Consider the following 9,756-nt stretch of genomic DNA (forward strand, 5'->3'; position numbering starts at 1 on the left):
TCAGAATCACCAGGATCCGTTGAAGCGTTTAAGAGTTATTACCTCATAATGTGACAATGGTCAGAATTGTAAAAATTGGCCTGGTCACTTAGGTGAAAACAGGCTTCGGGGTGAAGGCGTTAAATATTTTCAATTTCACCTCATTTCTTTTGTAACTTGGGTTTGTATATTAGCTCCATTTACAAGGGAAATGCAGCCTGCTGGCACCATAGCAAAGGTATCTGCGTCTCCTATGACCCAACAGCTCCTGATTAGGGTTGAGCGAAACGGGTCGTTCATTTTCAAAAGTCGCCGACTTTTGGCAAAGTCGGGTTTCATGAAACCCGATCCGACCCCTGTGCGTGGTCGGCCATGCGGTACGCGACTTTCGCGCCAAAGTCGCGTTTCAATGACGCGAAAAGCGCCATTTCTCAGCCAATGAAGGTAAACGCAGAGTGTGGGCAGCGTGATGACATAGGTCCTGGTCCCCACCATCTTAGAGAAGGGCATTGCAGTGATTGGCTTGCTGTCTGCGGCGTCACAGGGGCTATAAAGGGGCGTTCCCGCCGAAGGCCATCTTACTGCTGCTGATCTGAGCTTAGGGAGAGGTTGCTGCCGCTTCGTCAGAAGCAGGGATAGCGTTAGGCAGGGTCCATTAACCACCAAACCGCTTGTTCTGTAGCGATTTCCACTGTCCAACACCACCTTCGGTGTGCAGGGACAGTGGTAGCTACATTTTTTTTTCCTCAGCGCTGTAGCTCATTGGGCTGCCCTAGAAGGCTCCCTGATAGCTGCATTGCTGTGTACGCCGCTGTGCAAACCAACTGCTTTTTTCAAAGCACAAATCCTCTTGTTCCTTCCTTTCTGCACAGCTATCTTTTTTGTTTGTCCACACTTTTTATTTAATTTGTGCATCAGTCCACTCCTTATTGTTGCCTGCCATACCTGGCTGAGATTACTGCAGGGAGATAGTAATTGTAGGACAGTCCCTGTTTTTTTTTTTGGTTTCTAAATTGTCCCTGAAAAAATCATTTTATTTTATTTGGTTTCTAAATTCTTCCTGAAAAAATCATTTTATTTTATTTTGTTTCTAACGTCTCCCTGAAAAAAAAAAAAAAAACAACAAAAAAAAACAGTGGGAGATTAATATTGCCCTTTCTGCTTCTGTGCCAGTCTTGACTTCTGGGTGTGCCATCTCTCTCTCTCTCTCAAATTGTGGGCCATAGAAAGCCTATTTTTTTTTTTGCTTGATTTGGGTTCTAAAGTCTACCTGTAAAAATCAATAAATCAATCAGTGGGAGATAAATATTGGCCTCTGGGCTTGTGTGCCACTCCTGACTCTTGTGTTTGCCATCTCTCACACAGTGGGCCATAGAAAGCCTTTTTTTTTGGTTTCTAAATTGTCCCTGAAAAAATCATTTTATTTTATTTGGTTTCTAAATTCTTCCTGAAAAAATCATTTTATTTTATTTTGTTTCTAACGTCTCCCTGAAAAAAACAAAAAACAACAAAAAAAATAGTGGGAGATTAATATTGCCCTTTCTGCTTCTGTGCCAGTCTTGACTCCTGGGTGTGCCATCTCTCTCTCTCTCTCTCTCTCAAATTGTGGGCCATAGAAAGCCTATTTTTTTTTTTTTTGCTTGATTTGGGTTAAAAAATCTACCTGTAAAAATCAATAAATCAATCAGTGGGAGATAAATATTGGCCTCTGGGCTTGTGTGCCACTCCTGACTCCTGTGTGTGCCATCTCTCACTCAGTGGGCCATAGAAAGCCTATTTATTTTTTTGCTTGATTTGGGTTCTAAAATCTACCTGAAAAAATCACTACATCAATCAGTGGGAGAAAAATATTGGCCTCAGGGCTTGTGTGCCACTCCTGACTCCTGTGTGTGCCAACTCTCACTCAGTGGGCCATAGAAAGCCTATTTATTTTTTTTGCTTGATTTGGGTTCTAAAATCTACCTGAAAAAATCACTACATCAATCAGTGGGAGAAAATTATTGGCCTCAGGGCTTGTGTGCCACTCCTGACTCCTGTGTGTGCCATCTCTCACTCAGTGGGCCATAGAAAGCCTATTTATTTTTTTGCTTGATTTGGGTTCTAAAATCTACCTGAAAAAATCACTACATCAATCAGTGGGAGAAAAATATTGGCCTTTGGGCTTGTGTGCCACTCCTGACTCCTGTGTGTGCCATCTCTCACTCAGCGGGCCATAGAAAGCCTATTTATTTTTTTGCTTGATTTGGGTTCTAAAATCTACCTGTAAAAATCACTACATCAATCAGTGGATATCAATCAGTGGGAGAAAAATATTGGCCTCTGGGCTTGTGTGCCACTCCTGACTCCTGTGTGTGCCATCTCTCACTCAGTGGGCCATAGAAAGCCTATTTATTTTTTTGCTTGATTTGGGTTCTAAAATCTACCTGAAAAAATCACTACATCAATCAGTGGGAGAAAAATATTGGCCTCAGGGCTTGTGTGCCACTCCTGACTCCTGTGTGTGCCATCTCTCACTCAGTGGGCCATAGAAAGCCTATTTATTTTTTTGCTTGATTTGGGTTCTAAAATCTACCTGAAAAAATCACTACATCAATCAGTGGGAGAAAAATATTGGCCTCAGGGCTTGTGTGCCACTCCTGACTCCTGTGTGTGCCATCTCTCACTCAGTGGGCCATAGAAAGCCTATTTATTTTTTTGCTTGATTTGGGTTCTAAAATCTACCTGAAAAAATCACTACATCAATCAGTGGGAGAAAAATATTGGCCTCAGGGCTTGTGTGCCACTCCTGACTCCTGTGTGTGCCATCTCTCACTCAGTGGGCCATAGAAAGCCTATTTATTTTTTTGCTTGATTTGGGTTCTAAAATCTACCTGAAAAAATCACTACATCAATGAGTGGGAGAAAAATATTGGCCTCAGGGCTTGTGTGCCACTCCTGACTCCTGTGTGTGCCATCTCTCACTCAGTGGGCCATAGAAAGCCTATTTATTTTTTTGCTTGATTTGGGTTCTAAAATCTACCTGAAAAAATCACTACATCAATCAGTGGGAGAAAAATATTGGCCTCAGGGCTTGTGTGCCACTCCTGACTCCTGTGTGTGCCATCTCTCACTCAGTGGGCCATAGAAAGCCTATTTATTTTTTTGCTTGATTTGGGTTCTAAAATCTACCTGAAAAAATCACTACATCAATGAGTGGGAGAAAAATATTGGCCTCAGGGCTTGTGTGCCACTCCTGACTCCTGTGTGTGCCATCTCTCACTCAGTGGGCCATAGAAAGCCTTTTTTTTTTTAAATTTGGTTTCTAAATTGTCCCTGAAAAAATCATTTTATTTTATTTTGTTTCTAACGTCTCCCGGAAAAAAAACAAAAAAAAAACAGTGGGAGATTAATATTGCCCTTTCTGCTTCTGTGCCAGTCTTGACTCCTGGGTGTGCCATCTCTCTCTCAGCGGGCCATAGAAAGCCTATTTATTTTTTTGCTTGATTTGGGTTCTAAAATCTACCTGTAAAAATCACTACATCAATCAGTGGATATCAATCAGTGGGAGAAAAATATTGGCCTCTGGGCTTGTGTGCCACTCCTGACTCCTGTGTGTGCCATCTCTCACTCAGTGGGCCATAGAAAGCCTATTTATTTTTTTGCTTGATTTGGGTTCTAAAATCTACCTGAAAAAATCACTACATCAATCAGTGGGAGAAAAATATTGGCCTCAGGGCTTGTGTGCCACTCCTGACTCCTGTGTGTGCCATCTCTCACTCAGTGGGCCATAGAAAGCCTATTTATTTTTTTGCTTGATTTGGGTTCTAAAATCTACCTGAAAAAATCACTACATCAATCAGTGGGAGAAAAATATTGGCCTCAGGGCTTGTGTGCCACTCCTGACTCCTGTGTGTGCCATCTCTCACTCAGTGGGCCATAGAAAGCCTATTTATTTTTTTGCTTGATTTGGGTTCTAAAATCTACCTGAAAAAATCACTACATCAATCAGTGGGAGAAAAATATTGGCCTCAGGGCTTGTGTGCCACTCCTGACTCCTGTGTGTGCCATCTCTCACTCAGTGGGCCATAGAAAGCCTATTTATTTTTTTGCTTGATTTGGGTTCTAAAATCTACCTGAAAAAATCACTACATCAATGAGTGGGAGAAAAATATTGGCCTCAGGGCTTGTGTGCCACTCCTGACTCCTGTGTGTGCCATCTCTCACTCAGTGGGCCATAGAAAGCCTATTTATTTTTTTGCTTGATTTGGGTTCTAAAATCTACCTGAAAAAATCACTACATCAATGAGTGGGAGAAAAATATTGGCCTCAGGGCTTGTGTGCCACTCCTGACTCCTGTGTGTGCCATCTCTCACTCAGTGGGCCATAGAAAGCCTTTTTTTTTTTAAATTTGGTTTCTAAATTGTCCCTGAAAAAATCATTTTATTTTATTTTGTTTCTAACGTCTCCCGGAAAAAAAACAAAAAAAAAACAGTGGGAGATTAATATTGCCCTTTCTGCTTCTGTGCCAGTCTTGACTCCTGGGTGTGCCATCTCTCTCTCTCTCTCTCTCTCAAATTGTGGGCCATAGAAAGCCTTTTTTTTTTTTTTTTTGCTTGATTTGGGTTCTAAAATCTACCTGTAAAAATCAATAAATCAATCAGTGGGAGATAAATATTGGCCTCTGGGCTTGTGTGCCACTCCTGACTCCTGTGTGTGCCATCTCTCACTCAGTGGGCCATAGAAAGCCTTTTTTTTTTTTTATTTGGTTTCTAAATTGTCCCTGAAAAAAAATCATTTTATTTTATTTGGTTTCTAAATTCTTCCATAAAAAATCATTTTATTTTATTGTGTTTCTATTGTCTCCCTGAAAAAAACAAAAAACAAAAAAAAAACCAGTGGGAGATTAATATTGCCCTTTCTGCTTCTGTGCCAGTCTTGACTCCTGGGTGTGCCATCTCTCTCTCTCTCTCTCAAATTGTGGGCCATAGAAAGCCTATTTTTTTTTTTGCTTGATTTGGGTTCTAAAATCTACCTGTAAAAATCAATAAATCAATCAGTGGGAGATAAATATTGGCCTCTGGGCTTGTGTGCCACTCCTGACTCCTGTGTGTGCCATCTCTCACTCAGTGGGCCATAGAAAGCCTTTTTTTTTAATTTGGTTTCTAAATTGTCCCTGAAAAAATCATTTTATTTTATTTGGTTTCTAAATTCTTCCATAAAAAATCATTTTATTTTATTTTGTTTCTAACGTCTCCCTGAAAAAACAAAAAAACAAAAAAAAAAAAAACAGTGGGAGATTAATATTGCCCTTTCTGCTTCTGTGCCAGTCTTGACTCCTGGGTGTGCCATCTCTCTCTCTCTCTCAAATTGTGGGCCATAGAAAGCCTATTTTTTTTGTTGCTTGATTTGGGTTCTAAAATCTACCTGTAAAAATCAATAAATCAATCAGTGGGAGATAAATATTGGCCTCTGGGCTTGTGTGCCACTCCTGACTCCTGTGTGTGCCATCTCTCACTCAGTGGGCCATAGAAAGCCTTTTTTTTTTTTTATTTGGTTTCTAAATTGTCCCTGAAAAAATCATTTTATTTTATTTTGTTTCTAAATTCTTCCTGAAAAAATCATTTTATTTTATTTTGTTTCTAAAGTCTCCCTGAAAAAAAAAATAAAATAGGTGGGAGATTAATATTGACATTTGTGCTTGAGTGACAGTCCTGCGTGTGTGGCATCTTTGTGATTTGGTGCCACAGAAAACAGAGTGTGTAACATTGTGCCTGATTTTCCTTGTGGTCTCACCAACCTGTAAAGGGATATTGAAATCATACTGAAGTTATAGCTCACCGTGTAAGTTGTTTGACAGCAACAAATAAAGTTACTTAGGTTAAGTTTTTAAAACAATGAGGAAGTCTGGTGCAAGAGGTCGTGGCCGTGGCCGTTCATTGTCAGCTGGTAATGATGGTAGTGGTAGTGGAGCATCAGGTGGTCGTGGGAAAAAAATATTCCACCTAAGTCTGGAGCTGTGGAGCCAGGTTCGTCGTCTGGCTACACAAGGCCTCGAACGCTCTCTTTTCTGGGAGTAGGAAAACCGCTTTTAAAACCGGAGCAGCAACAGCAAGTTTTGGCTTACCTTGCAGACTCAGCCTCTAGCTCTTTTGCCTCCTCTTCTGAAACTGGTAAATGTAAAAGCAGCGCGTCGCTTGTGGATGTTCACGGTCAGGGACAAGTCGCTTCATTGTCCTCTTCAGCAAAAACAACAACAAGAGAGAAGGATGCAGCAGGCGACACAACGGGTTACTCCATGGAGCTCTTTACACATACCGTCCCTGGCTTACAAAGTGAAACACTTAACAGGCCATGCCCATTACAAGTAGATTCTGACATGGAGTGCACTGATGCACAGCCACAGCCAGACTACAATGCTGGTCCTTTGACTCAGACCACAACATTGCCCTCTCAGGGTACTGATCCACAATCAGACCCTGATGAGACTATGCTGCCCCGTTACGAACGCTATACCACCAACCGACACGGTGACACAGACGAAGTTGCACACGAGCTAGAAGAGGAGGTAATAGATGACCCAGTTGTTGACCCCGATTGGCAGCCATTGGGGGAACAGGGTACAGGCGGCAGTAGTTCAGAAGCGGAGGTGGAGGAGGGGCCGCAGCAGGCATCAACATCGCAACAGGTTCCATCTGCTGGGCCCGTATCTGGCCCAAAACGCGTGTCAAAGCCAAAACCTGTTGGAGGACAGCGTGGCCATCCGGTTAAAGCTCAGTCTGCAATCCCTGAAAAGGGATCCGATGCTAGGAAGAGTGCAGTCTGGCATTTTTTTAAACAACATCCAATTGATCAGCGCAAAGTCATCTGTCAAAAATGTTCAACTAGCTTAAGCAGAGGTCAGAATCTGAAAAGTCTCAATACAAGTTGCATGCATAGACATTTAACCACCATGCATTTTCAAGCCTGGACTAACTACCAAACGTCCCTTAAGGTTGTAGCACCCTCGGCCAATGAAGCTAGTCAGCAACGCAACATCCCTTCCGTCACTGTAAGGCCACCATTTTCCGCACCACCGGCAGTATCTGTGCAGGTTTCTTTGCCAGCCAAAAGCAGTCAGGGTCAGGGAATCACCAGTTTTGTAGGAGGAAATATTGCATCTAGGGCACAGGCGGAAACAATACCGTCTCCAACCGTCTCTCAGTCTGCCATGTCCACCGGCACACCCGCTAGTTCCACGATCTCCAGCTCTCCAGTCCAGCTCACCCTACATGAGACTCTGGTTAGAAAAAGGAAGTACTTATCCTCGCATCCGCGTACACAGGGTTTGAACGCCCACATAGCTAGACTAATCTCGTTAGAGATGATGCCCTACCGGTTAGTTGAAAGTGAAGCTTTCAAAGCCCTGATGGAGTATGCTGAACCACGCTACGAGCTACCCAGTCGACACTTTTTTTCCATAAAAGCCATCCCAGCCCTGCACCAGCATGTTAAACAGCGCATTGTCCATGCACTCAGGCAATCTGTGAGTACAAAGGTGCACCTGACTACAGATGCATGGACCAGTAGGCATGGCCAGGGACGTTACGTGTCCATCACGGCACACTGGGTGAATGTGGTGGATGCAGGGACCACAGGGGACATCAATTTCGGGACAGTTGTGCCTAGCCCACGGTCTAGGAAACAGTTGGCTGTAGGCATTCGCACCCCCTCCTCCTCCTCCGCGTCCTCCTGCAGAAGCGACAGCTCTTCCACAGACCGCAGTCGGCCAACCACTCCATCGGCAGCTGACACTGTTGCACACCAGTTGTCCCATTATGGGCCAGCTACTGGCAAGCGTCAGCAGGCTGTATTGCCTATGAAGTGTTTGGGCGACAACAGACACACCGCGGAAGTTCTGTCCAAGTTCTTGCAACAAGAAACGCAGTCGTGGCTGGGCACAGTAGATCTTGAGGCAGGCAAGGTAGTGAGTGATAACGGAAGGAATTTCATGGCTGCCATCTCCCTTTCCCAACTGAAACACATTCCTTGCCTGGCTCACACCTTAAACCTGGTGGTGCAGTGCTTATTGAAAACTTATCCTGGGTTCTCCGACCTGCTCCTCAAAGTGCGTGGACTTTGCTCACATATCCGACGTTCGCCTGTACACTCCAGCCGTATGCAGACCTATCAGCGGTCTTTGAACCTTCCCCAGCATCGCCTAATCATAGACGTTGCAACAAGGTGGAACTCAACACTGCACATGCTTCAGAGACTGTGCCAACAGAGGCGGGCTGTTATGTTTTTGTGGGAGGATACACATACACGGGCAGGCAGTAGGATGGCAGACATGGAGTTGTCAGGTGTGCAGTGGTCGAAGATACAAGACATGTGTCAAGTCCTTCAGTGTTTTGAGGACTGCACACGGCTGGTTAGTGCAGACAACGCCATAATAAGCATGAGCATCCCCCTAATGTGTCTGCTGATGCAAAGTTTGACGCACATAAAGGATCAGGCGTCTGCACCAGAGGAAGAGGAAAGCCTTGATGACAGTCAGCCATTGTCTGGTCAGGGCAGTGTACAGGACGAGGTAGCGGGCGAAGAGGAGGTGGAGGACGAGGAGGATGATGGGGATGAGTATATTTTTAATGAGGAAGCTTTCCCGGGGGCACTGGAAATTGGTTGCGTGGCAAGGCCGGGTTCTGGTTTTTTGAGGGACACAAGTGACGTAGATTTGCCTGAAACTGCCCCTCAACCAATCACAACCGCAGATTTGACAACTGGAACTTTGGCCCACATGGCGGATTATGCCTTACGTATCCTCAAAAGGGACACACGCATTACGAAAATGATGAACGATGACGATTACTGGTTGGCCTGCCTCCTTGATCCACGCTATAAAGGCAAATTGCAAAATATTATGCCACATGAGAACTTGGAACTAATATTAGCAACCAAACAATCAACTCTTGTTGACCGTTTGCTTCAGGCATTCCCAGCACACAGCGCACGTGATCGTTCTCACACGAGCTCCAGGGGGCAGCAGATCAGGAGTGTTAGGGGTGCACACATCAGAAGTGGCGTTGGACAGAGGGGTTTTCTGACCAGGTTGTGGAGTGATTTTGCTATGACCGCAGACAGGACAGGTACTGCTGCATCAATTGAAAGTGACAGGAGACAACATTTGTCCAGTATGGTTACTATTTTTCATCCCTTATCGATGTTCTCCCTCAACCGTCATTCCCATTTGATTACTGGGCATCAAAATTAGACACCTGGCCAGAATTGGCAGAATATGCATTGCAGGAGCTTGCTTGCCCGGCAGCTAGTGTCCTATCAGAAAGAGTATTCAGTGCTGCAGGTTCAATATTAACCGAAAAAAGGACTCGTCTGGCTACCCAAAATGTTGATGATCTAACATTCATTAAAATGAACCACAACTGGATTTCGAATTATTTTGCCCCACCTTGCCCGGCCGACACCTAGCTTTCCTATGAAAAGCTCTTGCCTGTGGACTACTGTGAATTACTTTTCTAATGTCTAATTTGCTGCAGCTGATTGTCCAGCATACAACATGTTTACACCTCCCTAAATGGCCAAACTCCCCACAAGGGGCCGTGGTATCGCGACTTGGCGCAAGCAACCGTGAGAGTGCTGTTTGTCTTAAGAGGTGGGTGTGCCCGCTTTTGGTCGACGGCAATGCCACTGGGTCCCTCATAGTACAATAAAGTGTCTCTGGCGGTGGTGGTGCGCACCCAACGTCAGACACACTGTTGTAACATGAGGGGCCCTGGGCCTGTACCGCCGGCCACAAGAGAGTTC

The sequence above is a fragment of the Ranitomeya imitator genome, chromosome 3 (genome assembly GCF_032444005.1).
Source record: "Ranitomeya imitator isolate aRanImi1 chromosome 3, aRanImi1.pri, whole genome shotgun sequence".
In the NCBI taxonomy this organism is placed as follows: domain Eukaryota; kingdom Metazoa; phylum Chordata; class Amphibia; order Anura; family Dendrobatidae; genus Ranitomeya; species Ranitomeya imitator.